The sequence below is a fragment of the Lepus europaeus genome, chromosome 12 (genome assembly GCF_033115175.1).
Source record: "Lepus europaeus isolate LE1 chromosome 12, mLepTim1.pri, whole genome shotgun sequence".
Taxonomy (NCBI): domain Eukaryota; kingdom Metazoa; phylum Chordata; class Mammalia; order Lagomorpha; family Leporidae; genus Lepus; species Lepus europaeus.
In genome coordinates, this window is record NC_084838.1 from 41,386,989 (window position 1) to 41,409,430 (window position 22,442).

Genomic DNA, 22,442 nt, shown 5'->3' on the forward strand with positions numbered 1-22,442 from the left:
GGTGTTGAAAATCATGTGCTAATTTGCCATTCATAAACCTTTTGGGGAGCTCTTTTGTGCAGCATCTGCTCATCATTTTGTGGGCTTGGTTTTTTTCTTTTTTTTTAATTGCATTGTTGAGAGTTCTTTATATATTGTGGATAAAAGTCCTTTATTAGAAATATACATTATATGTATTATCTTCCAATCTGCTGCTTGCCCATTTATTCTCTTAGTGGTGTTGCCCAAAGAGCAAAGTCTTTTTTTAAAAAAGATTTTATGTATTTGAAAGGCAGAGTTACAGAAAGAGAGGGAAAGACAGGGAGACAGAGATCTTCCATCCACTGGTTCATTCCTTTAATGGCCACAACAGCTGTGGCTGGGCCATGCTGAAGCCAGGAGCCAGGAGCTTCATCTGGGTCTCTTACACTGACACAGGACCCAAGGACTTGGGCCATCTTCCACTGCTCTCCCAGGCACATTAGCAGGAAGCTGGATTGTAAATAGAGCAGCCTGGACTCCAACTGGCGCCCATATGGGATGTCAGTGTCACAGGCCATGGCTTTACCCACTATGCCACGATGCCAGCCCCAAGAGCAAAGTCTTAAATGTTGATAAAGTCCAAGTTTAACACTTGCTTCCATTAGGGTTGAGTTTCTTGCCTCTTAAGAAACTTTTGCCTGTTCTGAGGCCACACTTCTTTTTCTCCTGTATTTTCTTCTGGACTCTTTATAGAACTTAAGCACTCAGACTGGTGATTCGTTGTTGTTGTTTTTCCTCTTTCTTGTATGAATACCCAGGTGTTCCAGAACCATCGACTCGCCAACCGGCTTGAGCTTGCCTTGAGTCTCGATGTGATAGGTGTCTGAAGGTGCTCTAAATCTTGGCTGCTCGTTCCAGGGCCTTTGACGTGCCGGTGACCCTGCTGACAATCTGATTGGATGATATATCCAGCCACTCTCCAAAGGGGATGCAGGAACACAGGAACTTGGGCCTGCTTTGTGTGTTGTGGGGGTTGGGGGAGTCTTGGGGATTGTGCCCCGTGCACTTGCAGGTGCCTGTCACAGGCCGGTCACCAGGGAGGAGCAGAGAACCAGCCGATGTTGGAGAACTCACCCTGAGCCTATCAGAAGATTTACTGCCCCAGTGTCACTCACTGCCTCTAGTCGTGGGCCACAGCCTGAGGCAGACAGGGTGCCAGGTTCCAGCTGATGGACGCAGTAGCATCTTCCTCTCATTCTAGCTTCTCTGGTTCTTTTCCGTTCCAGACACGGAAATTCTCCATTTCCCCAGTAGGAGGCTGGAAACCTTTGCCACCATAGCCTGAATTCTCTCTCCTGCAGCTCTCACTGAATTCTGCTGGTAAACCCAAACTTTGCTCTGAGTCTACATGAGGAAATTCTGGATTTAAAACACCAACTTGTTCTCCCTTGTAGCCACTCTGTGAGATTATTGTCTAGTTTGGCACTCTAAGAGAGAAGCAAATGATTTCTTTCAGTAAAGCTCTGTCCAGCCTCATGAATTAATGAAATCTACTGATTGAACCGTGGTTGATACTGGGCATCAAGATTTTGGGAATACATAATCCACACTGGTCAGGATCTCATTTCTGGCAAGGTGGAAGCATCAGGTTTCTCAAGCAACCCCCCAGATGAGTGTGGAAACCGACTGAGTGTGCTAAAGAGTATGCAGAAAAGTGTCCTCCAAAGACATGCTGACCAGCACTCCAAGAAGCGAGCCATACTCAAAGGCCAAAAACAGTGCAATCTGGAACAAGGTGCAGGGAACACCTTGGCAGGCTCGACACCTGCGTACTCGTCAGGGATGTACTCTCTGGACCCACCTCGGATTCACTGAAGCTAATTCTGCATTTTTGCAAGATCCCCAGGTTCTCAAACTAGTGAGTCAAGAGCACATTGAAGTTGGGGAGCACCCATCTGAGGTGCTTGCAGAACCCCAAATGGCAGATTCAGAAGTGTCCACCAGAGGGCAGAATAGCAGCAGGCATGGAGCCACAATCAGCCATGCCAGTCCCCACACGTCCGTTAGCTGACGTTAGGAATTTGGGGTGATTGTTCAGGGACTGTGGAAGTAGTGAATGGAGGGAAGCTCGGAGGAACCCCCTAATCAGACAGTGGCAGGCTGTGGGCTGTGCGCCATTAATCCTACCTGTTCTATTCTCCCCAGCTGTTCTGCCATGTGTCCGAGAGGGGTGATGACACACACTCCCTTGCAGTCAAAGAAGTTGAGTTCCAGAGAGGGAAAGGGACACAGTAGCCCAGTGCTCAGCAATGGCAGGTGGTGTTGGAGCCTGGGCTGGGAGGCAGCCTGGCCCCGAGAGCACCCCCAAGGGGCAGGGCAGTGCAGGTCTGCCCGCCCCCGACTCTGAAGCCCTGAGGGACCCGCCTCCCTTCAGCTGCTCTTTGAACACTCTCCTGTCTTCTCTGGCCGTGCCAGAAGCAGCTGTTGTAAGAATTCGATTTGGATTGTTTATGGCCTCTCCACAACACTCGGAGTCCCAGGCTTAACCCCTCAGAGAACAAAGCATCGGTCTGAATTGGGAACAAACAGGACGAGGCCTGCACCCCAGCGGGACCCTGGCGTCCTGGTGGTCCCTGAATCTGCAGCCAGCGCCAGCTGAGAGCCCTGACTCCTCAGTGAATTTTCATTCCAACTCGTTCGGTTTTGCTCTTTCATCTATAAAAACAAAGATCCACTTGAGCAACTGCAAGGAAATTTTTCCTCTTCCTTTTTCTTTTTTTCCTAAGTAACAATACATTTGGGTTGATTAGAGCAATCATATAAAATTCGAGAACAGAAATCTCAATAAAGATCCAGCTGTTTGAGCCTGAATCATATGTGTTCAGACGATAAGAAAATGTAAAACTGAGAGAAAGCCAGGGATTCTAAGAAGTCTCCGTTGCATCCTACATTCACCACTGGTGGGTCTATAAATTAGTACAGCCAGTATGGAAAACATGTAAATTCATCACATAAGTTAAAACTAGAACCACATATAATCCAGCAATGCTACTAGTGGGATATCACCAGTGGAATGAAATCGATATGTCAGGGAGATACCTGCTCTCCCATGTTCATTGCAGCATTATCCGCAATGGCCAAGATATGGAATATATACAGGTCTACACACACATACACACACAGTGGGGTCTAATTTGGCCTTTCAAAGGAGGGACATCCTGCCATTTGCAGCAGCATGGGTGAACCTAGAGGGCACTGTGCTAAGTGAAGTAAGGCAGACGCAGGAAGACAAACACCGCATGAGCTCACTCGTATGTGGAAATGAAGGTGCAGATCTCACAGAAGCAGAGAGTAGACTGGCTGTCTGGTGGATGAGTGGGAGGTTTGAACGGGGAGAGTTTAGCTAAGGTTACCTTTAGGGTCCAGTGATTTCCTCCGGCCTTTCCAGATGGCTAGGGTCTCCGGGCAACATGTAATTTCCCACTTACCCCTAGAACCTGGGACTCTATCAATCAGGGCTCTGTTTAAAACTGGCAAGATGCCAGCTGTTGGGGGCGGCGCTGTGGTGTAGTGGGTTAACCTGCTGCCTGCAGTGCTGGCATCCCAAATGGGCAACGGTTTGAGCCCCGGCTGTTCCGCTTCCCATCCAGCTCTCTGCTTATGGCCTAGGAAAGCATTGAAAGACGGCCCAAGTCTGCAGGCCCTTGCACCTGCATGGGAGACCCAAAAAAAGCTCCTGGCTCCTGGCTTCAGTTCGGCCAGCCCAGCTCCAGCCATTTGGGGAGTGAACCAGCAGATGGAAGACCTCTGTCTCTATGTCTATCTGTCTCTCTCACTGCAACTCTGCCTTTCAAACAAATAAACCAATCTTTAAAAAAGAAAAAAAGATGGCAGCTGTTGCTTCAGGTCTCAGAAGTCACGTGTAACCCTGGGTTAGCACTCGGTCCGCGTTAGTATCATCCGTACAGACGGGATGTTGGCGGCCCCAGCCCTGGGCCCATGCTTCTGATTAATCAGAGCTAAAGTACCTTCTGGAATGGTTTCAGGGTCCTTATGCACCTCCTGGAGGAAAGCCGGGAATTCGGCCCCCTGGGTCTTTTGGGCGCCCACTTCTATTTGTTCTTGATTTAAAAACACAGTAGCAACCAATTTGGTTAGCAGTTTTCTTCCCCAAGAGTGGGGTGGGGCACTCAGAAACACACAAAAATGAGTGCGTCAGCTCATGAGAACCTGCTTCACAAGGCGGAGGCTCCAGAAGTCTCTTTCGATCTCCTTTCCCGGAAACTCTTTCGGTATTACACTCCTCCTTAGGACGACAGACCCTTGCAGCAGCCAACAAGTTACTTGGCTTCCCCTCTTCCATCTCTAGTGTGACCCAGGGTTCCACGGGGGAGGTTTGGGTTTTATCCCTAGGAGATAATCAGGGACCTCCATAGCCCCTGGATCTTCCCCTGCATGGAGGAGCTGCAGGATTGGGTTTGCCCTTGGCCACTCCCACTGCCAACGGCTCTCCAGTTCCAGCATGCACATGGCTGAGGCTGTAACTTAGTCGGTGGCCTATGGTTGGTACCATAGTGGGGGGGTGGGGTTACTCACCCATAGTGGCTCCTCCCATCCTTCTGGGTTACCTGGAACAGCCTAGATGGCAAACACCAACAAAGCCAGGTGTCTTTGCATCTCTCTGTTCTCTCCTGCTGTGTCTGGGTTGTTGACACTTTAAAGGCAATCTCCACCAGCTGACAGGGATTAGCCTCAGGCCCCATAGCCAATTTCTGCAGCTTATCTGGCCATCGGGGGCTTGACTACCTGCAGAGGTGGATTTGTGAGTTGGAAAAATGCCCCTCATCAGTGGTGGGAATCTTCTGGGCTGGCTCTTAGGCCTTACCGTGTGCCGGCCAATGAACCTGGTGGAGGAGAGACAAGTCTGCCACCCCCGTGCTGGGTGATGCTGGTCGTGCCATCAGGAAGGGGTGGGAGTGGTGCCAGCCAAGCTGTTCCCACAGACAGAGGGCTAGCCAGAGTCTGGGGAACAGGGTAGGGGCTTTTGCAGATCCTCTTTCCAGTTATTCTATTTTTCCACTGAGGGACTTCCAGAAGAGCCAGATTTTATTTCTCATTCAATGTTTCTCTTCATCTTGGGACATACAAGTCACCAGGCAAGAAGGACACAGAAAACTGCACATGGCAAGGATGGAGGAGGGAGCCCTATGCAGGAAGTTTGCTCTTGTATATGTGATGAACGAGTTGTCACCCGACTGGGCAAGCAGAAAAAACTGGCGAAGCTCAGAAATCATTAGGCAATCCACGAAGGAGAAATACAATCCCAGACATAACAACCAGAGCAGTGGCAAGAAAAACCAAGACATCAGACGCTCCTGCCATCACCGAGCTCCCAGCACAAAACAGGGCTGATTCTGAGATTTCTCTGCCTGTCCCTGTTCCCAAGAGCAAGCGAGCCCTGGATGGGCCACCGTCAACTGCTTCACTCGCTAGGGACAGTCCTATCTGGGTTTGCCCATTTTGATAGTGAACACAAGGGGCTCATTCACCCGGGGGTCACCCAGTAATCGACCTTGAGCAGGAGTTGCTCTGGGAAAGCTTTATCTCCTGTGACAGGGGCCGAGACAGTGGGCAGGGAGCCACCCCAAGAAGAGAAGCCATTGGCCGGTGCTTCCACAGCAGTTAGGGGAGCATCCCAGGTGCAGCAGGGGAGGAGGGAGACGGCCCCTCCTGATTGTGCAGTGAGCAACTTGCCTCCTTATCTGCCATATGCTCCCAAGATGGCGGCATCTTCCCGGCCAGGCAGAAAACCCAGTGTGATGAAGAATGAGCTCAGCGAAGGCCGTGAAGGTCTGCCCTGAGCTGCTATCTCGCTGCTTTGCTCCCTGCTTGTGGTGGTCTGGCCGCCCATCTGAGTGCAAGGTTGCAAGCTAAGCCCTGCTGGAACATTCTCTGATAAGCAAACCAGAGACTTGAGACTCTGCCGGTGTTTTGGTGCCGCTTCCTCTTTCCGCCTTAATCCCACACTGCTGTCTGCACAACCACTTCTCCCTTTCTGTCAGTGGCCCCGGGAGATGAGGGGGGCTGTGGCCAACGCCATGGTTCCTAAGAGCAGGATGCTGATTTTAGAGAGGACCGAACTGCCTGGTCCCTCCCATTGTCCCGGTGACCAGGGAGTTCAGCAGGGCTGGGGTTTGTCTTTTGTTTTCGCTGTTACCCCTCCCTTCCCAGAAAGCCCACCGAAGTCCGAATCTCTGCCTGTTGCTTGTTACTGCACAAGAAATCCTGCAAGAAAGGCGCCTCTGCTACCCTCGAGTCTGGGAATGGGAGAAAGTGCGATTCCAGAGAAATGCGCGCTCTTGGAGGCAAGGAGCTAAGGTCTTGCTAGCACAAAGCAGCTACGGTATGATACCACTGAGGTTGTACACAAAGCTTCTCCAGAAATCTGAGTGCTCTTTGCTTCTGTGTTCTTAGATTAGAAGCTTCTGTCACCTACGGAACAACAGCAGGGTGGGGGTGGGGGTGGGGAGAACCAGTTTATGTTGAATCCTGACATGGACCTGGGAAAAGTCCCTCCCATCCTCCGGGTTACCATTTTCCTGTAAGTACCACGAGGAGCTCGGAGGCACACTTCCTGGCAGTCTGCAGCTCTCTGACAGTCACGAAGCTGGGTGGTTTGAGTCACCAGGGTCATTGCTGTGGCCTTCACGTCCTTGTTCCTGATGCTGTAGATGATGGGGTTCAGCATGGGGGTCAGAAGTCCGTAGAAGAGGGAGATGAGTTTGTCTGCAAGGTCCTGCTTGTCTGCCCTCAGGGGGTCCTTGGACTTGGGCTTCCCATCCATGAAGAGGATGGTCCCGTAGAAGATGATCACCACAGTGAGGTGGGCGGAGCAGGTGGAGAAGGCCTTTTTCCTGCCCTCAGCTGACAGATCCTCAGGATGGTGATGAGGATGAACACATAGGAGATGGAAATGAACAGGACTGGGACAGCAAGGAAGATCACGTTGGCCACAACCATGCTGACCACGTTGATGGAGATGTCAGCACAGGCCAACTTCAGCACAGCCAGGATCTCACAGGTGACGTGGTTGATGACGTTGTCCCCACAGAAGGGTAATTGTACTGCAAGAGAGACCTGGACCAAGGAGTTGGCTCCACCAGCCACCCAGTAGTCGGCAGCCATGGGCACATAGGCAGCCTCGCTCATGACCACGGGGTACCTAAGGGGGCGGCAGATGGCCACGTAGCGATCAAACGCCATCATGCCCAGGAGCACACACTCTGTGGCTCCCATGGCAAAGGAGAGGAACATCTGGACGGCACAGCCTGAGAAGGAGATGGTCTTCCTTGGGGTCAGGAAGCTGTCGAGAATGAGGGGGACGGAGGAGGTGGTGTAGCACCCGTCCAGGAGGGAGAGGTGGCCCAGGAAGAAGTACATGGGCGTGTGCAGGCGGGTGTCCAGGGCGGTCACCAGGAGGAGGACCCCGTTGCCCAGCAGGATCCCCAGGTACATGGACAGGATGAGCACGACGAACGTCTTCTCCAGCATTGGGTGGGCTGAGAGTCCCAGGAGAATGAACCTCACCATGGGGAAGGTACTATTCATCTCATCCATGGTGCGTCTTCTCTGACACTTCCGGGAACTCAGAAGGTCAAGTCCAGTGTTCTCTCCCTCCAGGTGTGCTGAGGCAGTCGGGTGAGAATCTTTGCCCTAATGCACAATGGGGGAATAGCCCTGACCATGTGCTCACCTGGGTGTGGTTCTAGGAGCAACACAGTAGAGTTCAGCATTTAGCTTTGGCTGTGAGAACAAACAGGTTCACTTGGACCAACTTTCTTGTAGATGGCACTTAGAAAAACTAGACAGAAGGTGCAAATGGGGTGGGAGACATTGCAGAGGTAACAGGACAACAGGAGGTGTGGGGTCACGGTTCTGGGAAAAGCAGGGGTTGGGGAAGTGCGGACAGCCTGGAGATTGTGTCCCAAAGTGGGGCTTTGAAGCCTCTCGAGGCACCGCCAGCAGCCCCTGGAGATGGGCAACAGGTTCTGGGGTACAAAGTCCACTGTGAGGGCCCCCAACTAAACTTTTTGGAATGTGATCACAAAGGGCAGCGCAATAGAACAAGGATAGGTAAGAGGAAGCAGGTGTCAGTCTGCATGTTCCCACAGCCCTGAGGTCAGGCTGAGCTGGTCCCAGACCTTCGAGGCTCCCAGTACCTGAGAGGCAAACACTAACATCACCCCAGTATTGAGACAACTTCTTTTTTATTTCTTAAAGATGTATTTATTTATTTGAAAGGCAGAATTAGAGAGAGGGTTAGGCAGAGGCAGAGATAGAGAGAAAGAGAGAGAGGTCTTCCACCTGCTGGTTCACTCCTCAAATGGCTGCAACGGCCAAGGCTGGGCCAGGCAGCAGTCAGGAGACAGGAGCTTGATCAAGTCTTCCACACAGGTGCAGGTGCAGGTGCAGGTGCAGGGGCCTAAGCCCTTGGGCCATCTTCCGCTGCTTTCCTGGGATCAGGAGCAGGGAACTGGATCGGAAGTGGAGCAGCCAGGACTGGAACTGGCGCCCATATGAGATGCCGGTGTTGCTGCTGCACCATAGTGCTGGCCCTGGTGCAATTTCTATAAATAATTTTGGAAATATAACTGCTGGCATACATTGTAAACATAAGGCACACAAGGTGATAACACGATATTAATGAACACCAAAAAAAAAAAAAAAAACCAGAAAAATCAAGCATCCTCATCCTTGGCCCAGGCGGGAGCCTAGAGGACACTGCTGAGAGAAGCAGCCCACGTCTTGACACTCACAGTGCCACGGCCTGAAAGTCCTGCTGATCCTTTTGTAAACGTGGAGCAGCCGGCGGGCCCCTGGGGCACTGCAACCCTGCAGCTTCCCCTTGGCTTCATCTTCTGCTGCCTGACCCGAGGCACCGCGCTCCTGAGACTGTTTGCAGAACCTGCGGTCCTGCTGTGAGCGCTTCTTTCTGGGAAGCTTAACTCTCTCCCCAGACTTCTAGGCGTTCTTAAAGTAGCATTTGTTCTGGCCCAGTACAAAACCTGGTTGCAAGTTTGAGGGTGCTGGGCAAGTTGGCTCTGTTTGCCCTGTAACCAAAATACTCGTGAGGGACCGGCGTGTGGCGCAGCGGGTTAAGCCGACACCTGCTCTGCTGCCACCCCCTATCGGAGGTCCAGTTCCAGTCTCGGCTGCTTCACTTCTGATCCAGCTCCCTGCTAATGTCCTTGGGAAGGCAGCGGAGGAGGGCTCAGGTATTTGGGCCTCTGCCGCCCACATGGGAGACCTGGATGGGGTTTCTAGGCTCCTGGCTTCAGCCTGGCCCAGCCTGGCCATTATGGTCTTTTCAGAAGTGAACCAGTGGCTGGATCTTTCTCCCTGTCCTTCCCCACCTGTCTGTAACTCTGCCTTTCAAATAAATAAATCACTCTTAAAAAGCAAATACGCATGACTACTCCGATTCCCAGCTCCAAGAGCCTCAGCTGTTGCCGGGGCTGCCTGCCTGGGAAGCTCCGGGCAGCCCCTGAGTGGGGCCTCAGCCCGCAGTGCTCATGGGAGCCATGATGATTCAATTCAGGTTTTACAGACAGTTTTGGAGCATCTGCTCGGGGCCAGGCACAGTTCAGGGTGAGGGAAAACAGCAATGAAAGGCACAGTCCCTGACCCCAAAGAACTCAAGATCTAGAGGGGTGGGCGAGTGCTTGGCCTTGTGGTGAAGGCACTCACGCCCCTCCCTGGAGTGCCTCAGTCCCATCCCAGCACCGCTAGGACTCTGACTTCTTGCTGATGCAGATCTGTGCGGGCCGTGGTGATGGCTCAAGAAATTGGGTTCCTGTAGCCACGCGGGAAACCTGGATTGAGATCCCAGCTTCACCCCAGCCCAGCCCCAGCCACCGAGGGCCTTGAGGGGAGTGACCCAGTGGCTGGGAGCACTCTCTCTGGTCTGTCTCTGTCTTTTTCTCTCTGCCTCTCAAATAAAGTAATTTTTATTTGAGACAGTCCTGCGAACAATTAGACCATTGTCATACTCTCCTTCGACCGCACTAATCACTCCAGGGCTTGTAACCCGTGGGGCCTCTGTTCCTCTCCCAGGCCAAGAACTGTTCCTGCATTTCTGATAGTCCTGGTGCCAGGCTTGACTGAGCAGTGTGGAGCTCTTGGCCTCCTGACAAGGCTCAATTCCCCCGGAAGTAGCTGGCCTTTGGGATGGAGCTGAACTCTACCCCCTTGCAGCCTGCACCGGACCCTGCCATCTGGGGCCTCAAAGGGCAGTTAACCATCCTCCACGTCCCCCGCGGGACAGCCTCACATATCCAGACATTGTTTGGCTTCAGCACGAAGATGAACAAGAATCCATCTCCCCCTTCCCCCTAGGTCCTTGAAAAACACAGCTGTAACTGCCAGCGTTGTGGCTTAGCCTGCAGTGCTGGCATCCTATATGGGAGCCAGTTCAAGTCCTGGCTGCTCCACTTCCGATCTGGCTCCCTGCTAATGCACCTGGGAAAGCAGTGGAAGATGGCTCAAGAGCTTGGCTAGCCATGTGGGAGACTTGGAAGAAGCTTCTGGCTCCTGGCTTCCACCTGACCCAGCCCTGGCTGTTACAACCATGTGGGGACCAGCAGCTGGAAGATCTATGTCTGTGTGTGTGTCTCTCTCTCTAACTTTGCCTTTCAAATAAATAAAATAAATTTTAAAAGAAAAGAAAAACAAAGCATAGCTGTGTCTCTCTGAGGCAAATACATCATCCAGAGGTCGACTACAAAGGCTGATACGGAAAATGGTCCCCAAGCTTGAAGTCAGCCCCTGTGCCTGGGAGCCACTGGTACCTGTGATGCAGGGACGCAGCCGGCAGCTGGCCAGGCCTCACACCTCTTCTGGGACCCAGGGCCCTGTAAAGAGAGTGTTCCCTGCAGTCACCATCCCCACATGCAGACACGTGGCCCGGGGTAGCCGTGGACTTCAGACTGTGCCTATAGCGGTTGTCACCAAGGCAGGCCAGCTGAGTGTGGGAAGCGGGACAGGAGTGCGTGTCCGGCAAGCATTCCCTGCACAGGGATGAGGAAAGAGCTGCACACCCTCCCCGCTCCCGCGCCCGTTGCACAGTCTGATGAGAGCAATGAAGCTGAGCTACCGAAGCCGCTCTTGCCCTCACCAAAGCTTTCTCAGCAACTTGCTGAGAAGAACGAGCCATTTCCTAAGCGCTGGGAAGAAGCTGCACGTCAGAAGGCTCTGAGCAGCAGGGCTCAGGGCTCAGAACGCGTGACAGGTGCACCTGTGACAGGTGAAGGTCTGGCTGGTCCTGTCCCCTCCACCTGTCTTGTGTGGTTGGGGAAAAATTTCCCAAGGCCTGGCCATTGCCCCTAGAAGACAATTAGACCCCATTTGTTCTTTGGGACCGTGGTCGTCCCTGAAGTCATTTACAGTTTGGAAAGTGAGTTGCATTCAGTTAGAAACTTTGTATCCTATTGGGATAATGTCCCCAAGACCCAATTATGTCCAAGGCACCACAAGAAGTTTGCTGCCTGCTTCCCTCCCTTCCTCCCTCCCTCTCTTCCTTCCTCTTCCACTCCCTGCAGTCCCTCCTGCCTCCTTGCCTCCCAGCCTCCCCCCCTCCCTTCTCTCTGAGCATCCTAATCCAGTTAGCAGAGTCAATCAGCCTGCTGGCTGTTGACTAAGTGATTCATTCAGACCCCCAAGTCTTTTCCCCTGTGTTTGGCCAAGCCCCATCACCCCCATTCTGTGCTCAGGCAGTGCTTTGGGGTATCTGAGGCAAAGATTTGAGCTCTTCCTCCAAATTTTCATCTCGTTGTGTTAGGGGCCTTGAACCAACTTGCTGTGTTCTCTCAATCCTCACTGGCCATCCAACTAAGTCACTGTCCTTTTCCCCATCATCTCCACATGTGCTCCAAGACCTCATGGGAGTCCCTGACAGAAGGTGACCCAGGACAACAAGGGTCCAGAGGATGGGCGCCTTTCTTTACTCAGCAAATGTGCAGAGAAACCTAGGGCGCTGCCTCTGGGGAGTGCGCCCTCTGGTGGCAGCAGAGTCACATGACGAGATAGTCACCAAACAGGGACAGTGGTACATGGCAGGAAGAGGGTTCAGGCTGGGGGAGGAGCCCCCAGAGAAGGTGACCCCAGCCTGTGGTGTGCTGCCGGTGGCTCGCACTGGATCATCAATTATTATCATGAGTTATTCACAGTTTCCGCTCAGTTTCCACTCAGTGACTTCCTTGGTAGCTTGAAGTCGACCATGATGAGAATATTTACATCACAGAAATCAGCAAATGCTACAGATCAACGGTAGTATTTTTTTTAAAGATTTATTTATTTATTTTAAAAGTCAGAGTTACAGAGAGAGAGACAGAGACAGAGACAGAGAGACAGAGAGAGGTCTTCCATCTGCTGGTTCACTCCCCAAATGGCTGCAACAACCAGGGCTGGGCCAGGAAGAAGCCAGGAGCCAGGAGCTCAAGGCATTTTGAGTTGGTTGTTAAATCTCTGCCAGCACACTGCTGGAGTGCAGAGTGGCAGTGAGCCCGAGAAGGGAGGCGGGGAAGCCTCCCTGGCCGCAGGGGCTGCTACTAACAAAGGTGGAATGAGCCGGCTGGCAGTGACCAGCAGGGGGAAGTTGCTGGGGCCTGAAGGTGCCAGCAGGTGATGCTCCTGGGAGGAAGGCAGGGCCCTAGCGCCTGCTCCTGTCGGGCATGTGGAGGCCGATGAGGTTTTAGCAAAGGTCTGATATGACCACATTTGCATTTTAGGTTGGTTACTTTGGGCACAGTATGGAGGGAACTAGGAGAAGAGGACAAGGACCGGAGACGTAGGGAAACACTTCAGGAAAGGACAGGTAAGTCCGTGGCCTGGACAACGACAGAGGGACATGGTGAGGACAGGAAGATTCAAAAATTGTTTGGTGTTCCCTTTTGTGGGATGTAGCCGGCAGGAGAGAGGGTAGAATCAGTATTTCTGGCTCAGATGTTGGGAGGATGCTGCTGACCCCACTAAGGTGTTAACCAGATTGCTGGTTTCAGGGGAGAAGATGGATTCTGTGGGGGGCATGGTGGGTCTGAGGCCCTGGGGAACACCCAGGTAGAGATGGGGCAGAACTCCGAGCAGGGGGTGAAGGTTTCTGACTTTTCAGCCTGTCCATCACTCAGGGAAGTGGTGGCGGTGGCTTGGCTGTCCCTGGATGGGACTCTAACTGTGTTACCACGGGAGATGTCAGAGGCCTCCTAAGAAGCAAAGTCACAGGATTATAGGAGTCCTTGGCCACAGGGCCATGGGAGCCCAACTGCTGTGACCCAAGATAGGAAGATGGGGATAGGAAGAAGGCACTCCACCGGAAGGACAGAGAAAAACGCCCCGGGACCAGTGACCCAGGGGAAGTTAGCTGGGGGTGACAGTCAAAGGTCAAGGGTCAAGGGTCAGCAGCTGCTCTGCTGGGTCTGAAAGAATCCCTTCCCTCCACTTAGATGCCATCAAAGTCATAACTGGGACGCCAGTCTGCTGCCCTGAGCATGCTCCCTAATCATCTGGAGGACTTAAGTCAGATGCAAAACACCCGTGTACACCCACCCGCACACACCCACCCGCGCATGCGCCAGAGACTCTGACTGAGGTCTAGGTGGCATCCAAGGACCTGCGAAGTCCCCAGGTCCCGGGTGCTGCTGCTGCTGCTGCTGCCCGCCTCTGGGTCACACCTGAGCTGTCTGCGGCTCGATTTCTTGCTAATGCGGTGCTGGGGAGACTCAGGGCACTGGGATCTGGAGCCCTGCTAGCCATGTTTCCCTTCATGAATCAGAACCTCCGACAGACCAGCCCAGGAATATTTGGGTTTGGTCAAGGCAAAGCTTAGTGCATCAGGAATCTCATTCCCGGATGTCTGTGGGGGGGAAGTGGATATGGAGAGCTGATTTGCCAAGGACGAGCGGAAGGGACCAAGGGGTCGGTGAACCCCAGGCTTTCCCAGGTCAGCAGACGCCTGTGCCGCCCGAGGACAGACGTGGCCGTGGCATTCCCCCGGAAGTCACAGGAGCTTCCTTGAGATCCCGCGTGTGAAGGGGCTGATGCTGCCCAGAAATCTAGAGGTTCCACCCGGAGTCAGAAGAAGAACACTGTTTGGAAGGGGGAAAAGAACCACCGCCCTCTGGGGATAAAACCCCGACCACACCCAGACCCCTGAGGAGGGAAGGGGACGGAGGCCAGGTGGGGTGGGGGTGGGCAAAGCTGTGCCTCCCCAAGGCTGGGAGACCACTCACCGAGGCAAGCCCTCTGCTCCAACCAGAGCAAGAGGAGCAGGGCAGAGTGGCTGCGCACCCCCCAGGGCGGGGACCAGAGCTGGGGGACACCTGCTGTAGAAGCCACTTGGATCCCGATTGACATTCCAACGCCCATTCAAGTGTGAGCCCCAAGTGTCTGGCAGAGAATCCCGCAACATCTCTCAACTCCTGCAGAAATCTGAGCGGCTAGGAGCTCCGAGGTCAAAGAGAACAGCCACCGCCGCCAGAGTGTCAGGGTGTGGTGCAATGGGGAGGGTCCTCCACCCGATCACACTCGGGGACCCTTCCACTGCCGGCTCCACGGTGCTTCAGATGCCACCCATGTGGGCCAACCAGTCCTGCAGCTTTCTGGACAGCACATGAGTACCCTACAGTTGACTCCTGACCCTAGCTAGCTGGAGCTGGTACAGACTTCACAGGATGAGGGCTCAGTCTCCCAAGCCTGCCCCCACTTCCAGCACCAGTCCCAGTTCCGGGTCACCCTTCCACAAACCCCTCCTCAGCTTCCGTCATTTGCTTCAACGGCTCACAAAAATCAAAGAAACGCTTGACTTTCATTGACCAGTTTATCATACAGGACACAACTCGGCAAGAGCCACATGGAAGAGCTGTGTAGGGCAGGTGGAGGGGGAGGGTGGGGCTTCCATGCCCCCATGCACCCTCCCTCCCCCTGCCCGGTGCACTGCTGTCCCCGCTCTGCCATGTGCTCACCACCCAGGAAGCTCTCCCAGCCCCTTTGGTTTGGGACTTTTTATGGTAGTCCGTCTATGCAGGCATAGTTGATTAAATCATTGGCCATTGGTGATTGATCTCAATCTCCAGCCCTCTCTCCATTCTGGGAGTTGGAGGTGGGGAGGGGCTGAATGTTACAAGCTCTCTGGGGGCCAGCACTATGACATAGTGAGTAAAGCCGCCGCCTGTAGTGCCCGCATCCCATATGGGCACCAGTTGGAGTTCCGGCTGCTCCCTTCCCATCCAGCTCACTGCTAATGGCCTGGGAAAGCAGCAGTAGACGGCCCAGGTCCTTGGGCCCCTGCACCCACGTGGGAGACCCAGAAGAAGCTCCTGGCTCCTGGCTTCAGATTGGCACAGCTCTGACCGTTGCCGCCAACTGGGGAGTGAACCAGCAGATGGAAGACCTCTCTCTCTCTGCCTCTCCTTCTCTGTCTGTGTAACTCTGACTTTCAAATAAGTAAAATAAAGCTTAAAAAAAGAGAAGTGGAGCAGCCAGGAGCCGAACAGTTGCTCGTCTGGGATGCCACTTAACAAGCGCCTCCCCATTGTGCCAACTACAAGAAACCAGCTCAGCGGTGAACACCTGGATCACAGAGAGTATTCCCTAGTCACAGCTTCATCTGCACTCACAGTCCCAAGCTGGGCTCAAAGAATGGGCAGGAAAGCAGCAGAAGCAACGCCGCGGCCGCCCCGTTCCTCCCAGGCCAGACAGGCTGCCCAGCGTATTCCTTCACGGCTTCCCTCTGGTCCTCAAGGTTTGCTGTATTGTATATGAGTGTTGCTTCTGCTGATCTCAAGTTCATTGGCTGAGGACCCTATAACAAGAGAAACGCACACACATGTGTTCAACACACGTTTTGTGTGACACAGGGGGCTTCATATGGAAGTGAAGAGCCTGCAACACAGTTAAGCCTGAGAGTTCTTTGTAGAAAGTGGAGACTGGGGAGTCGCGGGGCAACGTGATGGGGCCAAGAGCAACCACGTGTAGTCAGCTGGGTGTCCTCTTGGCCTGCATCCTGTGCAGTTCTTACACCCTGCCTCAGGGGAGGAGGGTGGGGGAAGGTCAGAGAGACAGCCTACACGTGCCATTTCTCAAACTCCTTCAGCTTACGCTGTTCGGCATGCCAGGGTGCCAAATGTGGGGTCACCTGCCATCTGGTGACCTTTGATTCTTCTCTGGTGCGCGTCTCACACCCCTCATCTGGCTCTCAGTCCTGCAAATTCCTTCTGGATGTCTCCCAGGGCCACCCTCTCCTCCGTCCCGGGCATGGTCCTCTGGTGCCCAGCATCCTGGACAGTGTTGCGGCTGCCTTCAGATAGTTCCACTCTGCTGGGCATTCTCCTATCGCAGAGTCCTGTCTCAGGCCATCGGGCCCCACGCCCACCCCAACTCTGTGGAGAACAGAGAGAGAGCACACACTGGGTCCCGGGGAGGAGAAGCCTGGGTGGTCTGAGAACCCCCGAACTTTCTGGAATGTTTAGATCCCCCTCTAGAGTTCTTGAGGGCAGCGACAGGGCCGCCTTGAACCAATCCTTGCAACCAAAGCCCAGGAGAACCCTGAGTAGTTGGCACTGGAAAGCATTCTGGGACATTGTCTTGAGTATGGGGCAGACTTCCGTAGCTCCCCCTAATTGGGCCTGTGGGGTGAACTCTGAGCCTCTCACCAAACTTTAAATTGCTTCTGGGATAGGACCTGGCCGCAGAACAACCGCCCCAAATTCCTGAGAGACTCCCTGTGGGATCCTCTGGGAAAGGAGTGTGGGGCACAGAGGAGCTGGGGTTTGGGGCCAGTGGCCAGGCAGGGCTGGGCGGCCCACCGTGGTACAGTCTTCTCCAGGCCAGGGCTCCTGGCTGAGCCTCTGTCCCCTTGTCTCGCAGAGCCTGGTGGCCAGGCAAGGACTTCCGGGACTGTGGGTGCACCACAACGCCTCTCTGTTCAGGGTCATCTTGAGACACCAGCAGGTGAGACAGCAGTCAGAGTATGTATGCCCATGCAAGAGTGTGCCCCCAGAGCTGCTGGGACGGCTGGCAGAGAGAGGGCTCGGAAGGCTGGCTTGGTCGTGTGGCTGTGTACCGCCCAGGTGGGCAGGGGACACTAGGGGCAGTCGCTCCTCCTGGAACGTTTCCGGCTCCCCTGGCCTTCCTTCCTGCAAGCAATAGATCCTGACTGGACTGTATCCTAAACCAGGTCCGCCCTGGGTGGCTTCTGTGGCCAGCTCTCCCCCAGCTGGGAGGAAGACATGGCGGCTGTGCAGGAGAGGGGCTGGGGGAGCTCTGGAGGCTGCGGCTGCTGAAGGGAGCAGGCAAGCTTCGTGTGAGCCCAGAGGGCAGGCTAGGGGCCAGAGGAGGAGGGAAGGAGTGAGGAAAAGCCAATTGAACTTCCGCCAGGACTCAGGTCGTGTGCTCCCTGACACTAAAAGGAGCTTGTCTCTGAAAAAAATAGTTCCTTCTCCTTCATTCTCAAAATTCCTGGGATTGCCTCTTTTGGACACTGTACCATTACCAAGTAGAAAAAGCACTCCGGGGCGGCGCTGTGGTGGAACAGGTAAAGCCACTGCCTGTGATGCCAGCATCCCCTATGGACACCAGTTAGGGTCCTGGCTGCTCCACCTCCCATCCAGCTCCCTGCTAATGTGCCTGGCAAAGCAGTGGAAGATGGTCCAAGTCCTTGGGGCCCTGTCACCTATGTGGGAGACCTGGAGGAAGCTCCTGGCATGGCCTGGCCCAGCTCTGGCCATTGTGGCCATTCGGGGAGTGAACCAGGGGATGGAAGGTCTCTCTCAGTCTCCCCCTCCACTCTCTGTAACACGGACTTTCAAATGACTAAATCAATCTTAAGAAAAAAAAAAAAAAGAGCACTCCTTCAGGGCCACGTGCAATTCACAAATCTCTCTCCTACCTCAGTTTCTTCACATTCAAATTGAGAGCCATTGAAACAGACCAGTGACCCCAAGCTGGGGAGGCTTTGATTTAAAAAACTAAACAACACAGCAGGTGACAGCAGGTGGTGGCTGTAATGTGGGAGACTTGGATTGAGTTGTGGGCTCCTGGCAGCCTGGCTCAGCCCTGCCTAGTGTAGGCCTTTGGATAGTGAACCACTGGATGGGATGTCAGTCTTTCTTTTAAGTAAAGTGAAAATAAATTAAAAATTTTTATATTTAAAAACAAGCAAGTGGAGCAGAAACATTGCAAAGACAATCTACAAAGGCAGGACTCCAGTTTGTTTGTTTGTTTCTTTTGTTTGTTGAGAAGCACAGAGAGAGATAGACAGAGGCAGAGAAAAAAAAATGTTCCTGTCTGCTTGTTTACGCCCCAAATTCCCGCAATGGCTGGAGCTAGACCAGGCTGAAGCCAGAAGCCAGCAAGTCCACCTGGCTCTCCCGTGTGGAAGGCAAGGCCCCAACCATTGGAGCCATCGTCTGCTGCTTCCCAGGGTGTGCATAAGCTGGAAGCTGGAGTCAGGAGCAGAGGCAGGACGTGAACCCAGGGACTCCGACATGCAGTGTAGGTGTCCCAGCTGGCCACTCAACGCTGGCCCAGCGCCTACCCAGAAGTCAGCACTTCTCGTCTGCACATGGGAAGCTATTAGGCCACCAGCTCCAGGCCTTCTTGGGCTTCCTGCGGCAGGCTGGATGATATGTGGAGTTCCAGCTCACTCTGACAGTAAAATTACCATGATGGACAGTGCAGACTTGGCGTTCTGGGAGGTTGAGTCAATGGCATCTGAACATGTCTGCAAAACTCTCCACGTGGCAAGGGACGGCTTCTCTCCCTGGAATTGAGGTGAGTATGGCTCACGACCCTGAGGCCAGCCAGTGGGGCTGGGAGTCTGGGGGCCCCTTCAGATGCAGGTGGAATGTCCTTCACAAGCAAGCTGCCAGCTGTGGCTGGAAAGCCTGTCTCCAGCAAACTGGCATCTCCCCCACTAATAGCTTCTTGTGCTGCACGTGTGACCTTGCAGCCTTAAATCACGCCTTCCTGGTGGGTGCAAGCTTTCACCCACAGCTAGCAGGCGAGGGGGCTGAGCACCTGGGGAGAGTTGGACTGGCTCCAAGAGACCCTGGCTATCTTGTGTGACCTTGTGGTTTTAAACCGTGCCTTCAAGTTAGTTGCAATCTTCCACCCGGGGCTAGCAGAGGAGTGGAGACAGTCAGTCTCCAGGAGACCCCCACTATCTATGTCCTTGAGCCCCAAGCCAATCAACACACATACGTGAAGCCCCTGTCCAATGGGCACCACCCCAGTAGGATGACCCAGTGAGTAAAGAGTAATGCCTTAAAAACTCGGGAAACTTCCCCAAAGCCAGTGTCCCACTCAGGCACTCTGCCTGGTCTCCTCTCTGACCAGACGCTTGCCAATCAAATAAAAGTTTCTGCCTCTTTGCAAATTGTTTTCTGGCCTTTTATTTCTATACTAAGAACCCACGAGACTCACTCTGGCAACCACCCTCCACTCCGTGACCGGTAACAGACCCCACTCAACCCAAGCTGGGGGTAGGAATTATGAGTGGGTTCTAGCAGTCAGGTAAGATTCTGTCCCTCTCACCAAGTCCCAGGGCAACAAAGATGCCACGGTCATGTGTGGCTACAGGAGGGAACACGGGAGTCCTTCTCTCGATTTCTGGTCACTCTGGTGGGGACTCCAGTTCTGGGTGGCAGAAATTGTTTGTTCAGGTTATGCAAAGAAGAGTCAAGAGCAGATGAACCAATTTACACCCACTAAACTCACAAAGGACTGCGGTATAAACCAGACACTAAGAGGTAAGACCTTGGAAACTTTACATTTCCAAACCAGTCCATTCTCTCCCTGCAAGACGGTCTGGGTGGGGAGTCAAATTAGAACAGAAACTTACTGGGAGGGGAGAAACAAGATTCAGAGGAGTGGCCCTGTGTGACCTCAAGAACCAGGGTCACTGAGCTCTGATAGCTTGAGGTCTCCAACTCTATGGCAAAAACAGGGTTACCCAGAGGCCCCTGCCTCCCTACAAGGTGCTGGACACAGTGCATGTAGACATCGGCTGGTCCTTTAGACAGAATCATTCATTACCCAGAGTGTCTTGCGTTTTATCAAGTTTCATTAGATTGCCAAGGTCAGCTGCAAGCCCGGCCTCCAGACAACTTGGTTTTGCAGCTGCATGTTGGGGCCTAAGTTCGTTTGTAACTCCGGAGACGTCATGCGGTAAGCCTCACGCGTTGACTCAAGCAAGCCGTCAAACAGAAACGTGCACTTTCTGTCTTTCACTATTCCCAGGGATGAAAGAAGGAGTCTGACATGGGAGCAGCCAACCAGTCTATGGTGACAGAGTTTGTCCTCCTGGGCCTCTCAGCCCACCCAATGCTGGAGAAGACGTTCTTCGTGTTCATCCTGTCCACGTACCTGGTAATCCTGCTGGGCAACGGGTCCTCCTCCTGGTGACCGCCCTGGACGCCCACCTGCACACCCCCATGCACTTCTTCCTGGGCCCATTCCCTCCTGGACGGGTGCTACACCACCTCCTCCGTCCCACTGGTCCTGGATGGCTTCCTGACCCCCAGGAAGACCATCTCCTTCTCAGGCTGTGCCGTCCAGATGTTCCTCTCCTTTGCCATGGGAGCCAGAGTGTGTGCTCCTGGGCATGATGGCATTTGATCACTACGTGGCCATCTGCCACCCCCTTAGATACCCCGTGGTCATGAGCGAGGCTGCCTATGTGCCCATGGCTGCCGGTTCCTGGGTGGCTGGTGGAGCCAACTCCTTGGTCCAGGTCTCTCTTGCAGTAGAATTATCCTTCTGTGGGGACAACGTCATCAACCACATCACCTGTGAGATCCTGGCTGTGCTGAAGTTGGCCTGTGCTGACATCTCCATCAACGTGGTCAGCATGGCAGTGGCCAACGTGATCTTCCTGGGGGTCCCTGTCCTGTTCATCTTTGTCTCCTATATCTTCATCCTCACCACCATCCTGAGGATCCCATCAGCTGAGGGCAGGAAAAAGGCCTTTTCCACCTGCTCCGCCCACCTCACTGTGGTGATTATCTTCTACGGGTCCATCCTCTTCATGTATGGGAAGCCCAAGTCCAAGGACTCCCTGGGGGCAGACAAGCAGGACCTTGCAGACAAACTCATCTCCCTCCTCTATGGACTTCTGACCCCCATGCTGAACCCCATCATCTACAGCCTCAGGAACAAGGACGTGAAGGCCGCGGCGAGGACCCTGGTGGCTCAAAAATGCTGCCCCCTTTGATGGTGGTTCTCACTCGATAATCACAAAGCTAAGTGAGGGCAAATTGAGTTTAGAGATAAGCTCTTCGCCGTGTGGTCTGGGGACCAGAAGTATCAGCATCACCTGGGAGCTCACTCAGCATACAGAATCTTGGGTTCCATTGCAGATCTACTGCACTGGAATCTTCTTGTGATTCAAATGCGTGTTCAACATTGAGAAGTACTGTCCTGGTTAAGAGCACACAGGGGATGCTCTGCGTGCTGCCCGGGGCCCTGGCCTTGGTTCACCTAGGGCTGCAGCCGGCTTCGTGACGCCGGCTGCTGGGAGTGGGGGTGGCTGCAGCAGCTTACAGCCAAGCTCTCTGCAGGACCGTCCTTGACTAAAGAGAGCTCCCTAAGCCAGAGCCCCCTTCCCACCTCAGGGGCAGGCCGCACCAGGAATTTGTCAATGGCAAGTCTGCTTGTCTCCAATGCGGATGTCTCTCTAAAGAGCCAGCCCAGCTCTGGAGCTTCCCCACAGAAGTTCAAGTTCTCACCACGCACAGCCGGGTTTCTTCACCAGCTCCTCCACCTGGGTCGACCCGAGGGCACTTCCCAGCAACGCTCTACGTGATAATCTCCCCACCAACACCAGCCTCGGGGGAGCCCAACCCCTCCCGGAGGACCACAGTCAGTCTCAGCGCACTGGTGTGGACAGCGCGTGTATCACTGGTGCTCAGCCTTCGCCGGCATTTCCTCGGCTGATGTGAAGGCAGGTGACTTCGCCGAATTCCTCTTGTTCAAAGAGAAAACTCTTTGCCTAAAATGCATTTGCTCAGTTAAATTCCTTTTATTTCCCTTCTAGAAGTGCATCTGAATTTGTACTTCCTGCACAATGCTTTTACTCCTAAACAGAGACTAAGCAGAGCTGTTTCCTCTCTTGGCGTTGAGGGTTCAACAATGAGATCTGTGACTTTTTCTTTTTTTCTTTTTTTAAATTTATTTGGCAGGTAGAGTTATAGACAGTGAGAGAGAAAGACAGAGAGAAAGGTCTTCCTTCCGTTGGTTCACTCCCCAAATGGCTGCTACGGCCAGCGCTGTGCCGATCCAAAGCCAGGAGCCAGGAGCTTCCTCCTGGTCTCCCATGCGGGTGCAGGGGCGCAAGAACTTGGGCCACCTCCACTGCCCTCCCGGGCCACAGCAGAGAGCTGGCCTGGAAGAGCAGCAGCCGGGACTAGAACCCGGCGCCCAAATGGGATGCC

General features: G+C 53.7%; 2 pseudogenes; one reads left to right on the forward strand and one right to left on the reverse strand.

Moving 5' to 3' along the window:
• LOC133771779 (olfactory receptor 13C7-like) overlaps positions 1 to 21,257 on the forward strand; it is a 135,990-nt pseudogene extending 114,733 nt beyond the window's left edge.
• Positions 5,507 to 7,627, reverse strand: LOC133770978 (olfactory receptor 13C7-like; annotated as a pseudogene).
• Positions 21,258 to 22,442: the final 1,185 nt, after the last annotated feature.